Source organism: Rosa rugosa, chromosome 1 (genome assembly GCF_958449725.1).
Source record: "Rosa rugosa chromosome 1, drRosRugo1.1, whole genome shotgun sequence".
Taxonomy (NCBI): Eukaryota; Viridiplantae; Streptophyta; class Magnoliopsida; order Rosales; family Rosaceae; genus Rosa; species Rosa rugosa.
The window spans coordinates 11,682,740-11,702,091 of NC_084820.1; the positions used below are offsets into that span (position 1 = coordinate 11,682,740).

Genomic DNA, 19,352 nt, shown 5'->3' on the forward strand with positions numbered 1-19,352 from the left:
CCATGTTGGTACTATCAAATAATTTTTATCATCTTCAAGTCGGAGGTTTTTATTTTTTATATTTTTTTTTCACCTGAGAAAAAGTACATACTTTCAACATATAAAATTGCGGACTGATGTCCTAACGACATAGGATAGTTAGACCTATCACACTTATTAAAGTAAACTAATAATATATTATTCTAATATGTGACGGGCGTGGGTCTCTTATTCTAATATGAACAGGGTCACAGCACCAGAAAATCTGAAGCGCCTTCACTGAGACGTCGTTTCACCTCGCCTCTTCGTCTTCCTCACATCGCACTCTGTTCGCCTTCTTGTTCCCTCATATTTCCGATAATCCACGGCGGCCTCGCCGTTCCTTCACTCGCAGGGAGTTAACTGGTTATGCTGTTTGGGGCAGCTGTATTTTGCTTCCATGAAGTTCAAACCAGCACATTTCGTACTAGTAGTTTTCAATGCAGAATCGGGAACATGGCATCAAGTCAATTTCGATCAAGAACAACGGATACAACGTTTTCCTTTCTTTGGGAAGGCCGCTGTTGCAGGGGACACTATATATGCCTTTGGTGTTGATAAGGGAAAGTTTATATCATTCTCTATTAAGAAGTCTGGTTCAGAGGAGGATGGTACTCTTATTTACTCTCTAACAACACCTTACAAGTTGAAAGGCTTGAAGATTATTCAAAGTGCAAAATATAGGTATTATTCTAGCATAACGGAGTGTTGGGCTCCTTTGGGTGACTTGGAGTTTTGTTTAGTCCAGAGTCCAGACTATGGACTACTGAGTTGTCAAAAAAAAAAAAAAGACTATGGACTACTGGACTAATAGGTATCAACCTCTTTCTATCACCACGTTCAAAATCATCCATAAAGAAGGGAAGAATACTAGAATAGCCGTATTGAGAGTTTGAGACCATACATTCTACTCTCCGGCCAGTTTGTGAGTTCTAAAGGTTATGGTCAATTCTGGATTACATTTGGCTACAGTCCGTAAGTGGTTTCTTTTTTCTTTTTCTTTCTTTCTGTATAATTGCAGTTCTATATGTTGGGATTATGATGTATGTCTTACGCACTTTAATACGCTTCTGTCTGTGTAATGCCTCAGAGATTATGAACCCAAAGAAGCCATGTTGACTACGACAAAGGTAGAATTATTTGTCTCTGTCTATATGAAATCATTTTGTTTTTGTAGTGCCCCTGGTTCCGAAGAATCAGTTCTCCATGTATATGTTTGTTTAAGTCTGAGTTATAGTATGTGATCATATAAAATTGGACTTCACAGGACATCCAAAAAGAGAGAAACAGGATAAAGGACATCTCTCTGGAGGTTGACTGTGACATTCTGTAAATTGTTTATTCGCTATCATATCAATTTCAGTTTTTGTATTTTGGGGATCGGTTATCATCTTCTTTGCAACTTCATATGATTTCTGATTGTTTTATGATCATTGCTCCACATCTCAGACCTTTTGAACCAAAGGAAGAGAGTTTGACAAATGAGAAGGTAGAAATACGTACATGCGTATCAATGACATCTTTCTATTTCTGTGGTGCCTTTTTATCAAAAAATCAGTTGCCTGTGGCTGTTTTTGTTTCGTAGTCTGAGGTTTCACAGGTTGACATCCAAAAAATGCAGCCCTTGCAAGGTCGAGTGCTTGAAGCTGTAAGTTGTTTCTTGTGCTTCCCTATAATCTCACTTTTTACGTGCTGGGATTAATCTAAGTCTTTTACACAGCGTAATATGATTTCTGATTGATTGTTGTCTCAGAGATTTTGAACTCGGAGGAGAGAGTGCGACTAAGATAAAGGTTCAATACTTGTGCCTTTAAGAAGTTTTTTTGTTCATATATAGTGCTTTTCAATCCAAAGAATCGATTGGCTTTGTCAGTATTTTCTAATGACTGAATTTGGGTTTTCAGGGGAAGACAAATGGGATAATAAACAGCCCCGGCAAGGTTGACTCAAACTCACGGTTAGTTGTTCTCTATAGTTTCAATTTCTACATGTTGGGATTTTCTGTGTTCTGTAGGCTGGTTTAAGTGATTTCTGATTGTATGTTTTCAAGGATTTTGAACCCAAAGAGAGTGTGATTAACATGAAAAAGGCGAGAAGCCTTAAGAGGAAGGTTAAACTGTCAGAGAAAAAGGTGAATCGCACATGTGTTTGATTTATTTGTTTCCTGGAATCAGTAGAATCTGTTTGTTTTTGAGGTATAGTTTCTGATGATAAGAATGGTTTCACAGAGAACTAAAAGAGACTCCTACATTGTCTCTCTTGTCAAACGTCAAGTATCTCGAGTACGGAAGAGGAAGAACATACGTCCCCATTGCTTGTCTCATCATCCTTTTCATTGGTTTGCTCTATGGATTCTTTTTCTTCCAGAAACTCGTGAGGCGCGATTCCTTCTTGGGAAAGGGATAGGAATTTGAAGGCTGGCCTGCTAAAGTTTAGGTTGGAGTGCTTGGGAGTTTTTGATCAGGAAGACTAATCGAAGCTAGTTTCAAAAACCTTGAAATTATTTTGCGTTCTTCAGTGTCTTATTAATTAAACTTACTCAACTGCGGAGAGTCTATATATATTACTCAACCTCTATTTCTAATACATTAAACCACTAACAGGAGTTTAGGTTTCACTGCTACACCCTTTCTCCAAAAGCCTTCTCTCCCACAATTTTGCTGCTCCTTAAATTGCATCTATGAGTACCATTCTGTATTGCAGTAAGTCAGACTGGTTATTACTTTTTCAGGTGGACTTGGGTGCATCGGCAACACATATGAGTCGACTTGCAGGTCTTTTAAATAGAACCTTGAAATTGTACTTTGTGTTGCGTTACAATTTCTCGAATCAGCTAAAGAAAAATAAACAAATCTGTCTGCCATTCCGTCTATGGTCTGATCTTTCGAGTTGCTTTCTGAAGATAAATAGGGTGGAATATGAAGTCCCTCTTATATTGAATCATGAGAGCTTTGAGTGCAGAAATCCGTAAAGTTACTGGAACATAGTACGGTTAATGCAAAGTGAAATATAGCACCAAGTTATTCAACGCATGTTGCATGCGATCAGCATAGGAGCTTTCCAGGGTGAAAAACATCCATGTGTCTTAACAACCAAGTAGGGGTGGGTTCGGTTTGATTCGGTTCGGTTTTAGGCCAAAACCGAGAACCGAACCGAACTAGACTTCGGTTCGGTTCGGTTCGGTTTTACATTTTTCGAACTTAAACACCGAAAACCGAACCGAACCGTTCGGTTCGGTTTATTTCGGTCCAGTTCGGTTTTTTTTTTTTGAATAAAAAATTATTCAATACAATTTTTTTTTTTTTTGAAAGCCTGTTTGATAGTTTTTTTTCTATTTTAACTAGCTTCTTAGGCTCCTTGCTCACCAATATACTTACAAAAATTACACTAGAAACTAAGAAATTATAAATCAAGGCCATTGGAGCCTTCTCAATATGGCCATTGGAGCCTTTTCAATATGGAAAAAATGAAGGCCATTGGAGCCATTTCCATGTGGAAAGAAAAAAGAGAAAAAGCTAAAAACATTATCTAGAAATATATCCTCTAAACAGCTGGAAAGTTTTGATAATTGCTCTTGTTGCCTGCAAAGTGAGACAAAAATCCTTCAGCCCAAATACATTAGACAAAAAAGAAGTTGATGTCCCAGAACACAAATATTTAGAGGGAAACATTACCTCAGAAACTTTATGATTAGGATGGTCCAAATCTACATCATCAGAGCAGGATAGTCCTTCTCCTGCAATAGCACTCCACTTCTGCACATTCAATATATAAATAGGATTCAAATGAAAAGAATATTAGGATAGTCCAAATCTACATCATCAAACCTCAATGAATTTTTGTACTGGTCATATGTTCATGATAAGAATATTAGAATCACAGAGTCAAACTACAACACAGAGAGGTCGAGAGAAAGAGCCTATCGAAACAATACTCATACTTCAGATCAAGATACAAAGTGTAAGTGTAAAACAGAAGAATTCTAACACAATAGACCAAATCTAGAAGTAGATAGCAGATGACCATCAATTAGACAGACAAAAAGAACAAGCCAATAGTCAAGCTAAACATCAAAAGTTTACTGATAGACATACCCACTGATAAAGCTAAACATCCTCCTTTTAGCCTTGCTTCACAATTCGACCGGACCAACTCGTTGTCCTATACAACGTACACAAGAACAATGTTTAGATCAAGAATATGAAGGGCCAGTACAAAGTTCTGATCTTTTAAAAACAGATCTTTTCTATTCCTTCGTTTTTAAACATACCTTGGCAACAAAGCTCGGATCTTTTAAACTCAGATCTATTCTATTACCTTGGCTAGTGGCTACTGGATCTGATAAACCAAACAAAACAATACAAAGACTTTTGTCATCCAATAACCCATTTAGATTGAAGGCTAACAATAAGATAAACTACTCTGAGATTGCAGAACAAAATTAAGAACCCATCAAGAAAGAGAAGCAACACGACAATTTTCAGCAACCACCGATCTACAGAAAGAAATTGAACTAGAAAGAAAGCAACTTACTTTGCTACAGGAGCAGGAACCTGAGGCTTCTTTTCCACCATTAACACCTCTAGTAGATACCAAGTTACCACCTTTGCCCAAATCAAAACAAATCCAGGATTACCATCCACAATATCAGAATGATTGAACAATCTTTAACTGAAATTCGGTACAAGGAACCTACCTTGGCAACAAAGCTCGGAAAGGACGAAGACATGTGATACAAGATATCCAAACTGTCAGCCAATAACTTCATCATGATTTGTTGTCTGGGGCTGGTTATCAGATCTACGTGATGAAGGAGTGAGAGTAGCAGTAGTATTAAATGACACGAAGAGAGGAAGATTCAAACCCAGAAAAGCCTTGGTTGTAACCGCTTCGCCTCAGAAGAATCCGATCGAAGTCAAAAGCTGATGGAGGATTAAGGAAGGGAGGAACTGAAGTTTGATTAAGGAAGGGAGGCGCCGAGGAGAGGAATGAAAGACTGAAAGAAGAAACTAAAGAAGCAAAGGCGTGAGGCTGTGAAGTGAGAGAGTATTTATATCACAGCGGGCCTCTAGGGTTTCTGACTTAACACCAAAACGACGTCGTTTTGGTAACTTCGGTTCGGTTCGGTTCATTTCGGTTTTTAACACCCTAAAACCGAAAACCGAACCGAACCGGTTCGGTTCGGTTCGGTTTTTTTCATTTCGGTGCGGTTTTTTTCGGTTCGGCTATTTTCGGCTTCGGTTCGGCTTTCGGCTCGGTTTTTTTCGGTTTTCGGTTTCGCGAACCCACCCCTGAACCAAGATATTCTTTTGTCCTTTTCTATAGAATTTTAAGGATGGCTTAGTGTGTGTTGTATACAGCGTGATGATTTTATTTTAGTTTAATAATTTGGATTAGATTATCAGAGCTAGGCTGCCCATCAAGTCTTTTGTTTAGTACCACTAGAAACTCTTGCATTTAATTCAATAATTACTGGGTTTATGACGTGTCTTACATATGGAGAGGGTTAGGATATGTTAAATATTTCCAACATTAATTTATTGGGTTTTATCTAGGGCTGGCTGAAAATGCCGAACTTACCGAAACCAGCCGGAAACCGGCCGAACCGCCGCCGTCGGCGCCGACAAAACTGGTAGCCGAATGACCGGTTCGGTTCTGCCGAACCGTATAAACCTACTCGGCTCGGTAACGGTATGCCTAAATGTATATATACGGTATTACCGAACCAGCCGTATATATATAATTTTATTACTTTTTATTTATTTTTAATACAAGGTATGTTTTGAGCCGTTGATTTATAGCATCTGTAAATAAGAGCCGTTGGATGTTAGTTTCGATTGAGATAACCCTAGGGGGTCAGTTAGGGTAGACTCATTTCAGTCATTTGTGCCCGCAGCCTCTCTCCCTCTTCCTCTCTCCCTCGTCTGTTCCTCTCTCTTCCTCTCAGAAGTCAGAACCCTCTGTTCCTCTCTCCCTCGACTGTTCCTCTCTCTTCCTCTCAGAACCTTCCTCTCTCTTCCTCTCAGAACCCTCTGTTCCTCTCTCCCTCGACTGTTCCTCTCTCTTCCTCTCAAAACCCTCGATCTGTTCCTCTCTCTTCCTCTCAGAAGTCAGAACCCTCTGTTCCTCTCTCTTCCTCTCAGAACCCTCCCTCGACGCAAGATGCAAACCTCACCACGATCTAACCCCAATGTCATTTGATTTTCGAAATCCCCAAATCCTTCGACCCAACCCTAGGCGTATACGGTGTTGAAGTGGTGGTATACGGTGTTGAAGTGGTGGTTCAGAGCACAACAAATTAGGTAAAATCTATATCCTTTTAGTCTTGAACTGTTGTTACTCATTTTAGTCTAATTTCTATGAAAAAAAATTGTAGTCTGTTGTTGTTATTTTTAATTGATTGTTTGCAATTGATGAATTGATCGTGGTTATCTAATATATATGTTAATATGTGTTTTGGTAGGAAAGTCCGAAGCTTCAACATATTGAGTTATTGACAGAGAGTGATCAAGGTATTTGATTAGGTAACTAAACGTCTAAACTTGTGTGTGCTTCGATGGGTTTTGAACTTTTGATTCTTTCATGCATGCACTATCTGCTCCAGATCTGTTAGGTTTTGGTCGTTTGATTGATTGATTGATTCTTTGAACTGTTTTGCATTTTTGATTGATTGATTGGTTGGTTGCAATGTGTAGCTTGATTGTAATTGATTATTGATAAACAAAACATTACATGAGGCAGCATTACATGATTGCAAATGCATCTCTTACATAAAACATATGAAAACTAAAACTTTATTTTTTCGTTGTAGACCATGGCTTCTACAAGTAGGTCAGGAAGTCGTTGTTGTTCATCCCCGTCCATAACATCCAACATGGTTAGTGAAAGTGCTCAACCAACAATGGTTTCCCCAAATACTAACCTAAACCCTATACCAGTATTAGAAAACTGTACCCCAGACTCAGTTCCTGTTCCAACCCCAAATACTACACCAAATTTAGATCCTACCTCAGTGGAAGACACTACGGGGCTGGGGAAAAGGAAAACACAAGAAAAGACCACAAAGGGTAGGAAAAAGAGTCAAGTCTGGGATTGTTTCAGTAGGCCTTTGCTCCCTGATGGCAAGGCTGACCCAGATAATGCCCAATGCAACTATTGTAAGGCAATAGTTCCTGCATCTAGTTCCAAAAATGGAACCAGTTCTTGCTGGTCCCATGCTAGAAACTGCAAGGTTAATCCTCTTTTTGAGAAACCAATCGAAAAAGGGCAGACTATCTTATCTAGGGATAATATAACTGGGGCTCCACAATATCACAGATTCAATCAGGGTAGGATAGATCAGAAGTTGTACAAAATGATCATAAGGGATGAACTTTCCTTTAGGCATGTAGAGGGTTTAGGGTTTAAGGAATTTATGGAAGAAGCTCAGCCACAATGGATTCAACCAAGTAGGAAGTTAGTGGCCAAGGGAGTGTGGGAATTGTACAAATCTGAAAAGACCAAGATGATGTCGATCTTTGCACACCATGCAAAAAGAGTTAGTGTAACCACTGACACTTGGACATCAATTCAAAACATTAACTACATGGTGGTCACTGCCCATTTCTTGGACAGTGATTGGAAGTTGCACAAAAGAATTATTAACTTTTGTTCAATTACCAGTCACAAAGGGGAAGATATAGGGAGGATTCTGGAGCAGTGTTTGAGGGAATGGGATATCAATAGGGTGTTCACTATCACAGTGGACAATGCTAGTGCAAATGACCTAGCAGTTGTATACATGAAAAAAAGGCTCCGAAACATGAACACTTTGAGCTTTGATGGGGACTTTTTGCACCTGCGATGTGCATGTCACATCATAAATTTGATTGTCAAGGATGGAATCAAAGAATTAGAGAATGGAATTGATGCAATTTGGCATTGTGTCAAGTTTATTAGGTCAAGTTCAAGTCGACTAGACAAGTTTAGGGAGTTTTCTGTCCTTGAGCACTTGAATAAGAATGCTAACGTTCCCCTAGATGTGATTACTAGGTGGAACAGCACTTATTTAATGCTTGAGGCAGCATTAAAATATGAGAAAGTGTTTGATAGGATGGGTGATGAAGATCAGCAGTTTAGGCATTATTTTGAGGAGAAAGATAGTAAAGGTAGGAAGAGGGTTGGCCCTCCTGTAGAGGAAGATTGGAGAAATGCTAAAGCATTTGTGCATTTTCTTAAAAAATTTTACGAGTCAACACTCAAATTGAGTGCTTGGAAATCAGTGACTGCAAACTTGCAGTTCAGTGAGATGATTGGCCTTCAAACAGAGATTGATAAGAAGGCAAAAGATGACTCTGATTTGGTTCTGCAGAGGGTGGCAGTGGGAATGAAAGTAAAATTCAATAAATATTGGGGCAACTTTGAAACCATGAATCCAATCATGGTAATTGCAAATGTCTTAGACCCTCGTTGGAAACTTCAATATCAAAAAAAAGCTTTTGCAAGGGTGGGAGTTAGACCTGCGAAGATTGAAATGATAACTAGGGACTTGAAGAACATTCTGTTGAGAATGTATGATGAATATAAGGGCTGTGAGGGAGGTATATCCCAATCTGTTCAATCAGATGGTGTTGCAGGAATGGAAGGGGTTGAATTTGATGATTTAGAAGATGGACAAGCTGAGATACTTGCTGATCTCATGCAAGAAAGGCTTGAAAATGAACATGAAATGATATCCAACGAGGTTGACAAGTACCTCGCAGATAGATATGTCAATCCTTTAATCAAGGGCTTTGATGTTTCACAATGGTGGAGGGTGAATGCAGCTGCATATCCTATTCTTTCCAAGCTTGCGCAAGACATTTTTGCAATTCCTTGCTCTACTGTGGCAAGTGAGAATGCTTTTAGTTTGGGAAAAAGAGTAGTTGATCCCTTTAGGAGTTCACTAACTCCTCAAATGGTTGAGGCACTAGTCTGCACTAGTGATTGGTTGAGGGCTGAGCAACCTAATTTCTATTCAGAACCAACAAAGGATGAGCTTGCCTTGTATAGTGATCTAGAAGAACTGCAAAAAGGTTATAATCTAGTAACATTAACTTGCATGTTTTTATTTTTCATCAACTTATGATTTCGCATTATTGACTTGGCTATTTTTATTTTTGTGGTTTACTTTGCAAAAACTGCTAGCCTAAATTTGGGAGGTGCGAACTCTTCTACAACAACTGCTGCTTGAAGATTTGGATGCTGCAAAGTGCAAAGTGCAAGCATCAGTCCGAAGGGATTGGAGTTCAAAGATATATTGCTGTTTTTTTGTTAAGTGATTGGAATCATCAGACCATCTGCAGATTTTTGTTTATTTCAGATTTCTAGTTCCTATTTGCAGTTATGTAATATTTAAGTAGTTTTAGACTCAGAAATCAGTTGCATATGTTTTGTGAAATCAGTTTGCATATGGAATAGACTTGATGAGGATGTATTATTCAGAAAATTGCAGATAGAGTTGAGTATTCAGCTAAGAATGAATAATTGGGCTGAAAAAATACCAATCAATAGTAGGCCCATTCATCCAATTCGGTTGGGCCTTAACCGAACTTATACCGACCGGGAAAGTCGGTAACCGATAGTTTCGGTACCAATTTTTTTGGTACGGTATTGGTACTGCATTTGAGCAAACCGACATGTTCTGGTCGGTAGTCGGCTCAGTCCCAAAAACCCGGTAACCGTACCAGGGCCAGCCCTAGTTTTATCTGTTTTGGGTGTTTGCGGGTGTAATTTTGAGACCGGGCTTCATGATCTTCATAGTCTCTGCAAGCCATGCAGGACTGAGTGCTTGACAGCCTAAAGATCACTGGGGAGAGTTAGCAATGAATTTCTTAACTTTTCTGTTGTGTGCAATGTTTTTAAGCATATTTTCATTTTTTGTTGACTGATTTTGTTCCTCCCATTTTTTTTTTTTTTTTTTTTTGGCTCCCAGGGAGGAGAATGTGGCATAAGATTTATTGTGCCATCTTTTATGGAAGCAAGACGTCGTTTTCTGTCAGGTTATATCTTTTTACTCTGTTAAATAACTAGGTTGGTTGCTTGTTCTGTCCAATCTTCGGTCACTATATGATAGCACAATGAAGTTTGCTATATAAAGATCTAGGTTATGGGCCGGGGCTTCCTTCTGTTTATGGCTGAGCAACTTGCTCTGACCTCTGTCTTTATTTTTGGAAATGCACATATGATCTTTTGGTAGTTAATATGATCTTCAAAGCCTTAAGAGAGGTCATTAACATTTTTTAGATGAAAAAGAGGAAAAAAAATCTATTAAAAAGAGATACTGAGCATAGATTGTTCTTCTCCTAGCCATAGAATTACATGCTTTCCTGACCCACAGGACACAAGAACTATTGGTGGGCACAATTAGGCAAAAGTTGATGCGTAATAAGTTAAGTAAAAGTATTTCTATCCATGTTAAGACTTAAGAAATGAGAGTCAATATCCAGTCCATATAAGAAAACTAGAGATGTCAGGAGCTGTTATGTTCCATATATCCCAGTTTGAACTGTACCAATGATAGCAGTGAAACACATGTTGAATTGATAAGTCATGCACCGATATTGGGGCAATTGATATGAAAAATATTTTGTGTTTCTTCCTACTATTGCTACTAAAATATGCTTTTGGATACACGTTCAGGTGCATCAATACGTAATGGAAGAGAAATCCTTTTAAAGGTAAATTTGACAATCTCCATAGAATCTAATCAATTGTTCTTGTTTATTTGGTTCTGAGGCATACAAATAAGTAGTATGTCCTGGACCAGTTATATGTATCACTGTATCAGTAACTTTAACTTGCCCATACCAGTTATACATGTAGTATTTAACTTGCCCATACCAGTTATACATGTAGTATTTAACTTACTCATACTTATTTGGATTAGATTAGGCTAAGGTTTGATTAGTAAAGCTGATTGTATGTTACGCTGTGTGTAACTCCGATAGGCCTCTATTTTTTCTCCTTTTCAAACCTTCTCTTTAATTCCACTCACTTTTGGTGCAGGAAGCTTGCTGATCAGTATACTGTCATTTCAGGTCAGATGTTGAAACTTTATAACCCTGTTTATGCAATATCATTGTTAAAATTAGGATATCATTTGGATCCACTTAATTTGATCAATTTGTTTAGAAAATGAGTCATTTATTGTTTATATTATTATTGTATCTTCAGCTCATTTAGCACCAGACCATTTGATCATTCTGGAAAATTCTGTCCAGTAATCACTTTGTTAATGGATTGTGCTCAATAAGATGTCTACTAAAGACATTAATATCAATACCTTTTTCTGAAATATTAATTTATCTTGTTCCAATGAATGTAAACCTAATTAGGATCATTTTTGCATGACTGTAGATTAGAAGAGCATATATTTGAGCTTGCGAGTTTATGCTTTTTAAATGTTGTTAAATATTATTGGCTTTTTTGGTGCAGGCATTTACAATTAACTTTTCGGTGAGCTGAAATTCTTGGGTTGCTAAAAGCACTGAGGACCAGGTCTATTGTGGTAAGCAGTGACTGAAAGAGAAGGGAAAAGAAGATAAGTGAAGGAGAAGGAGACTGTTGGAGTTTAGAGATTGAGTTTTGGAATGGGAATGGGATTCAGATTCATTTGCTCTCGGCAAAATTAGTCCAATCATAGAAGAGGAAAAGCCCTATAATAACTCAACCAGCGCTTCAGGTATTTATGCAAGTAATTCCCCCTATTCATTTTTGTTTGCTGTCTGAAACTGATATATGATTAGTGATTACCATATCAGGGTTGCTCTATTGATCATATGAATCCAAAAGCACTTTCTCTGCTTTTTACTATAATCTTTCTGTGTTTGGTTGCCATTGCCTTCTGTCACTGAGTTCCTTGGTAATGTCTATTTGTTTTCATTTCCTTGGTAATGTCTATGAAACATTTGATCTGCATATGCATTATGTATTGCATACAACCAAAAGCACATACTATCATTTGTAATTTAGAAAATTGCATCGCATGTCAGTATTTGTGTCTGTATGTATATGTACTGCTTTCCTTCTATTCACAAATATTTTCCTATCCTTCAGTTTTCGTTCATGTCTCTGTCATATCTATTTAGTTCCTGCAATTATTTCCCCAGATACTTGAATTTGATTTATGTCTTAATGTAGCTTCAGAGTTGTTTGAGCCCAAAAGTAATTTTGGCAAGATCCTTTAGTGGATTTAGCACAGCGGGCCGATACCTGCGGCCCAAAAATAAGCCTACTCGGGTTTGGGTTACAGCTTCACCCATTCCGTGATCCATGAGGAAAACAAAGCCTTATTGGAATCGGGTAGCGGGGTTTGAATAGGAAACTTCAATCAAGATCCCTTCTATGACAAGGAACAGTCGAAACCCTAGGTATATATACCAGGTTTCAAGGACGAATAAAAATACCTCTCTCAAATCAATCAATCACAACGATTACAAAGCCTCCCCGGAGCAAACCTTCAACCTTGTTGAAACCCGGTGACAGCACGCCAGTCCTAGTCTTTCCAAGAGCCGACTGTCAGCATCACCAGATCAACCCGGCGACCGTACTTCCAGTCCTAGTCTCCCCAGGAGCCGACTGCGAGCGCAACTGCCATCGTTACTACCAGCGAAGCAAGGGTAATGCCATCGCAACCCAGCGAAGCTAAAGTCACGCTTTAGCGCAACCCGTGCTTTCTCCAAACTTCCCAGTGATTGCTCTGCTTAGTCTGCAATACTAAGTATCGATTCGGTGACGCGAAGAGATCACACCCAAAGTCCTTATCCGTAAGGCAGAAAGTCCTTTCCCGGAAGGCTAGAGAAGAACCTTGTGGCGAGGTTGGTGCTCTCCTCGTCCACAAACGCTTGAAGAAGAAGTCAGGTCAAGGGACTACCCCGACGACTGCACCCCACGGTGCTGGCACACCTGCGCACACGCTCAAAAGAGACAGTTTGCAAGCCAACTGGTTTTTGCGCCAAACATTTTGGCACACCCGGTGGGACCAACTAAGTGTCTCTTCGTGAACGTTAGCCATTGGGAAGTCAAGCGAAAACCCTTACCAAAAGGGCTACGCTAACTGCTCAAAACATAAGACCTCCAGTTACAAACCGCATCCTCGCGCGGATTGTCGTGGTCTTTCTGAAGAACAAGTGACTCAAAGATTCTCTCTTCATTCCCAATCCTCCGATATGTCAACTGAACAGGGAGAGAATCACCCGACCGCTGCTGAGGGTCAAACTGTCACTACTAATCAGGCCAATGAGCCTGTCACTGCCACTGTCTCCAATACAGTGGAGAGTGAAGAAAGAGAGGCTTTCGTTGAGAAGCCTATTCCAGAGGGAGCGACCGCCGAGGTCGCATGCGCGATCATCCTGCAAAATATTGAAAATCATCGCAAGAAGATGGCTGCTGATCTTGAAAGGGAAAACGCAAAAACTGACCAGATCATACGCGAAATAAACCAGCATCTTTCCCGACAAGCTGAAGAAACTAAGCACCTAATGTCACAAACTGAGAGTGCATTAAGGGCTCATGCTACAAGCATCGCAGATGCCCAGAGTCAGCAGCATAAAAGAATCATTGTGGCTCTCGCGAACCATACCAAGCAGACAGCGTCAGATATGGCAGGTTTTCGCAAGGATGGAGCGACTCTTGCAACCGAGGTAGCCATGCAAAGAGCCGAGCTGATCCAAGCCAGAGAAGTGTTGAATAAAACATTAGGAGATCCTAACGCTATCCTTGGTTCCCTTGGCCAACCATCTGGTTCAGGCAAATATGTGCCGCCAAATCAGCGAGAGAAGGTTAGCAACAATACCGCTATGCCTTCTGCAACCGTTGCTTCCACGCAATTGAGAGGCAAAGAACAAGCCCTGGTTATTGGCGGCAGCAAAGAAAAGGCCACTTTGTCAGGCGGACGAACCACTAGACAGAAGCAGCAGGCATCGAAAGGTGTTGAAACTTCGTCCGATTCCGCCGTGTTCGTTCAATACGACAACGATGGGGCGGAGAACGTATATGAAGAGCTTCCAGGAAGCTATTACGGGATCGACCAAGCTGGTAACCCGGTCAAGATAACAGCTCTGGCAAAAGAGATGCCTATGCCAGCAGTGACTCTTCAACAACCAGCTACAACTCGCGTTGTACAGGTGGGAGAAGGGGCAGCGGCTGTAAACCAAGCAATACCTGTGCAGGCTGTTCGCCATACGGTGGCGACGCCTCCTCCTCCTCCTCCGGGTCCAGAATATGTGAGACGAGATGAGGTAGAGGAGATGATCAGACTGGCTAACCCTAGAGCCCAGATGGATGGGGTCTATGAGGGACCTTTCCCGCCGCATATAATGCTCGCGCCTTTCCCTAGAGGTTATAAAAATATCATATTTTCTACTTTTTCAGGGGAAGACACCGAGAATGCAATAACTCACTTGGCCAGGTTCAAGGTGCAATGCGGCTAGTACCAGAATGATGACATCCTCAAGTGCAGGATCTTTGGCACTTCTCTTTCAGGGGCTGCCTTTAGGTGGTTTTCCAAACTTCGACCAGGAACAGTGGCGGATTGGCCAGCAATGGGAAAGCTCTTTCGAGAAACTTTTGGAGCCATTGAGCCTGAGGTGGATTTGGCTTCTCTCACTCAGATGGCCCAGCAACCTACTGAGTCCGCCGTCGCATACCTTCAACACTTCCAGATTCAGAAGGCCAAACTGAACGTGATCCTGCCTGAGAAAGAGTTGATCAAGTTGGCGATCAAGGGACTGGAGCCTCGCCAGCGAAAGAAGCAACATGGCAGCATGATCCAGTCAATGGGAGAGCTTATCACAGAAGTGGGCAGCTTTGAACATCTTCTTAGAGAAACTGATGCAAGAAAGAATGCGTCCAAAGGGACATATGTGCCAGGAAAGCATCGCACAGTTGCAGCCCTTCACTACCAGCCAGCTACCTATGACCCTTATTACCATCATCATGAAGAAGAGCTGGTGCAGGAAGAAGATGAAGATGAGGATAATGACATCGCTGCTTATGAGCTGACAGGGAGGAAGAATCCAGCCTTGAAACAATTGAAAATCTCCAAGGAACCTGTCAAGCTCAAGTCAATGGCCTTCACTAAACCTGAATTCGCGACATATACATACGATGCCAATAAAGCGCATGAGATCCTAGATGAGATGATCGCCGCGAAGATGGTGAAGACCGACTTTGGACCTTTTCCGCGACCAGATCAGCTGAAAGGGAAGAAATACTGCAAATTTCACAACCTGTGGAATCATAATACAGCTGACTGTGTGAAACTCAAAGACCAGATTCAGGTATGGCTTAATAATGGTAGTTTGCAGGTAGAAGCTCCAGTAACAGCCGCAGCGCTCGTTGACCTGAACCCTTTTCCTGACACTGGAATCAACATGGTCGACGTGAACTGGGCCAAGCAGCACCACAGGAAACCAACCCTGGATTTGAATACAAAGGGGAAAGGAGACCAATCTGACAATGATAAGGCCCCTACAAAGAAGAAGGCTGAACCAGCAGGCCAGGCTTCATCCGTGGTCTTATGCTCGCGATACAAAGAAGAATGTGGCATCTAAGTGTCACACGAAGAGGTCGAGCAGACATTTTGTTTTGGCTCTCTCCCGCCCATCAAGTGGGCTTCGCCATCGCGAAACTATCAACCTGCCAGCCCAAGAGAAAAGGAGAGAGTGGAGTCACCGCCATCTCCAAAAGATTCCAATCTGTTCAAGAAGCTGAGAGCGGCCGCGGTTGATCAGACACAAGAGGAGAAGGCTACGATCAAGCACAAAGACATTCTGACTAAGCCTTATATTCCACCTGCTTCAACCGCCACCATCAAAGAAGGTAAGTGGTACACCAGGGAGAAGGGGAAGGCAGTAGAGATAAGTCCTTCCAGGAAGAGGAAACTGCAGCGCAGGTTTGGAGAAGCCAAGCGCGCGGTAGAGGCTCTGGACCAGGGCCTGATCAAACCTTCGCAGTTGGTCAAATCACCTGAGCAGTATCAGAAAGAGATGGAGACACTCGCTGCTAAGCCATTAATGACTCCCCGCAACTTCCAGAAGTAGGCAAGTTTAGTAACAGGGGCATCTAAGCCCAGTGTCTTTTGCAGGATCACCGACGAAAGGAGACCCCCGCCAGCTCGAAAGGGGAGTTCGCCGACCAGACGACCACCTGTCAGACGCAAGCTGTTTCGTGAAGACCCAGAGGCCAAATCCTCAGTTTTTGAGAGACTGGGGGGTAAGGACAGGACTACCGATACTTTACAGTGGAAACCGAAGCAGATCCAGAGTGTAGTAGTCATCCCTGTTGAGGGGAATGTAGTCAAGGAACCAAAGTCAAACTCTCCTAAGCCGGCTACCGCAATGCAGGAACATGAGCAATGTGAGGTAAAAGGTCTCACTGAAGAATCGTTGGTGGACCGGCTGGCTAGCCAGTTCAACACTGACACCCCTGTCAACGAACCTAAATTGAACCTGGATGAGGACATGGATGAGACAGTTATGACTGATACGTCCTGCAACATGGTCTACGTACTGCCCGCGAGGTATGCACTACCAGTCGCCGCGCAGGATTGTGTAGAAGCTGAGGAAAGTAGTGCACAACCCCTGCAGATTACGTCAGCAGTCACGACACCTGTGGAAGAGGCTGTCTTTCTTGAAACAGATGATGCCAACAGCAGAGAGTTCTTCATGAGTTTCACCAGGCCAACACCCGCTATGGTCCAACACATGCGACCTTTATACATCACAGCAGAAGTTGGCGGTACCAAGGTAAGCAAGATCATGGTTGATACCGGAGCTGCCGTGAATGTCATCACTACCAGGACCATGCACTTGCTCGGGATCAAGAAAGAGAAAATCCAATCTACGTCCCTTACACTCAAGAACTTCGCGGGGACTGTAACAAAGACCTTAGGGTTACTTTTCTTGCGCATCAAGGTTGGCCCTGCAGAGGGAGTTTATGCTTTCTTTGTGACAGATTGTTATGCAGCCTATAGCGCTATTCTGGGGAGAGATTGGATCCACCGGAGCTATTGTGTTCCGTCAACTCTCCATCAAGAACTCGTTATGTGGAACAGGGAGACAGATAAAGCTGAGGTGATCAAAGCGGACCCTCGTCCATTCCCAGTTTCCGCGAATTACGTAGATGCCAGGTATTACTTGGAGCCTATTACTCCATTGCAGGTGAGTGGCATCGATAACAAGGGCCGCCCCACAGGGGTGACGGCCTCTGACTTGGCACAGTGGGGGCTCACGCTCGTAAAAAAAGGCCTGGAAAGGCCTGGCCACGCTGTGCCCAAACCCTTGAACGATTAATGGATTACGACCTTCCGGAGGAAGGGATAGAGGCCCTCCACTCGTTGTATGAACGGCTATCGTCATACTTAGTGGAAAGAGAGGCCTATGATCGAATCGCGACCTTAGAAACCGTCAATGAAGAACTCTCTGACCAGGAACACGAAGACGAGGTCGAAATTCAGCTAGCTCCGGCAGCGCTGGACGATACACCCCCTAAGGTCAGAGACCCTACTGAAAAGGTCAATCTTGGAACAATAGATGAGCCTATGGCAGTGGCTATCAGCGCTTACTTAGAGCCTAGCGAAAAGCAGAGGCTTATTGAGTTATTACTGGAGTTCAAAGACTGCTTTGCAGAGAAATATGAAGATATCCCCGGCCTGTCACCGGACTTGGTTTGCCATCAGCTGCCAACACTCTCTGACAAGAGGCCTGTGAAGCAAGAGCCGCGAAGAATGAATTCAGAAACCCAAGTCCTCGTCAAGGAGGAAGTCGAGAAAATGCATAAATCAGGCATTATCAGGGTGGCCAAATACAATCAGTGGCTATCCAATATAGTGCCTGTTCGCAAGAAAAACGGCAAGATGAGGGTCTGCGTGGATTACAGAGACCTCAATCTCGCGACACCTAAAGATGTTTACCCCATGCCGGTGGCGGATATGTTGGTAGACGCTGTAGCAGGACACGAATTGCTGTCCTTTATGGATGGTACCGCAGGGTATCACCAAATTCCAGTCATCGAGGAGGACAGACATAAAACCGCGTTCAGGTGCCCTGGGTTCGCGGGCGTTTTCGAGTACGTGGTTATGCCTTTTGGGCTGAAGAATGCTAGGGCCACTTATCAGAGAGCCATGAACCTGATCTTCCACGATATCCTGGGAAAGATTTTAGAGGTTTACATCGATGATGTGGTGGTGAAGTCCAAGAAGAAAGGGGATCACATCATAGATCTCAGGAAAGTCTTCGAGCGCATGCGACAACATAAACTTAAGATGAATCCTGCCAAGTGCGTGTTTGGAGTTCAAGCAGGAGATTTCCTAGGATTCATTGTCCATCAAAGGGGAATTGAGGTCCCTGAAGATAAAGCAAACGCAGTCATCAACGCTTCCCCTCCACGGACGAAGAAGGAGCTACAACGCTTGCTGGGTAAAATCAACTTCCTGCGACGTTTTATTTCTAACTCTGCAGGTAAGATCCAGCCCTTTTCTCCACTGCTGAAGTTACAAGGACAGAAAGAGTTTGTCTGGGAATCCCAACATCAAGAGGCTTTCGACAAAATCAAGGCCTATTTAGCGAGTCCACCAGTGCTTGTTCCCCCTCGAGCTGGATTTCCATTGAAGCTATATATTTCAGCACCTGAGGCTTCCATTGGTAGCCTGCTTGCCCAAGATGATGAAGGAGGTGTCGAGCATGCCATCTTCTACCTCAGTCGAACACTCACAGATTGCGAGACAAGGTATACTCCTATGGAAAAGCTGTGTCTCACGTTGTACTTCTCCGCGTGCAAGTTGCGACACTACATGTTATCCTTTACTACATGCATCATCGCTCAAACTGACCTGGTCAAGTACATGTTGTCGCGACCTATTCTGAGAGGACGCATTGGCAAGTGGGTACTGGCTCTATCTTAATTCTCGCTACAATACGTTCCACAGAAGGCAGTGAAGGGACAGGCTATTGCAGACTTTCTGGCCCATCACCCTATGTTGGATATTCCCCCAGTGAAAGAATTAGAGAGAGCTACCGCTACCGCAATTCGACCAGATTTGACGCGCATTCCAGAGTACGCCATATGGCATCACGCTACAATCTCCTTGCAACCCTGGGTATTATTTTTTTATGGTTCCAGAACCGAAACGTTAGCAGGGGCAGGGATTGTACTGGAAAATCCAGCAGGTGATCGTTTCTCTTATTCTTTCCAACTGGAGTTTAAGTGCACAAATAACCAGGCCGAGTACGAAGCCCTTATCATTGGATTAGAAGTGTTATTGGAATTGGGAGTGAGGGACGTTCAGGTACGCGGTGACTCTCTGCTCGTGATAA

General features: G+C 42.3%; 4 long non-coding RNA genes across 5 annotated transcripts; 3 read left to right on the forward strand and 1 right to left on the reverse strand.

The window, feature by feature from the left end:
- Nucleotides 1-910: 910 nt before the first annotated feature.
- Nucleotides 911-1,347, forward strand: LOC133726422 (uncharacterized). Its single transcript, XR_009854792.1, has 3 exons — nucleotides 911-993; nucleotides 1,109-1,148; nucleotides 1,286-1,347. It is a non-coding gene; the product is annotated as an uncharacterized LOC133726422 (long non-coding RNA).
- Nucleotides 1,348-1,554: 207 nt separating this feature from the next.
- Nucleotides 1,555-2,046, forward strand: LOC133713855 (uncharacterized). The gene is made up of 3 exons (XR_009848290.1): nucleotides 1,555-1,666; nucleotides 1,772-1,811; nucleotides 1,923-2,046. It is a non-coding gene; the product is annotated as an uncharacterized LOC133713855 (long non-coding RNA).
- A 672-nt stretch (nucleotides 2,047-2,718) lies between these two features.
- On the forward strand, nucleotides 2,719-11,736 carry LOC133737786 (uncharacterized). Of its 2 annotated transcripts, XR_009859887.1 has the most exons (5): nucleotides 2,719-2,792; nucleotides 9,971-10,037; nucleotides 10,678-10,715; nucleotides 11,044-11,075; nucleotides 11,473-11,736. It is a non-coding gene; the product is annotated as an uncharacterized LOC133737786 (long non-coding RNA). The 2 variants fall into 2 exon arrangements; XR_009859886.1 differs by lacking the exon at nucleotides 2,719-2,792 and having other exon boundaries at nucleotides 9,743-10,037.
- On the reverse strand, nucleotides 3,946-5,022 carry LOC133727225 (uncharacterized). Its single transcript, XR_009855063.1, has 4 exons — nucleotides 4,715-5,022; nucleotides 4,552-4,622; nucleotides 4,289-4,356; nucleotides 3,946-4,179 (listed from the first exon to the last, which is right to left on the reverse strand). It is a non-coding gene; the product is annotated as an uncharacterized LOC133727225 (long non-coding RNA).
- Nucleotides 11,737-19,352: the final 7,616 nt, after the last annotated feature.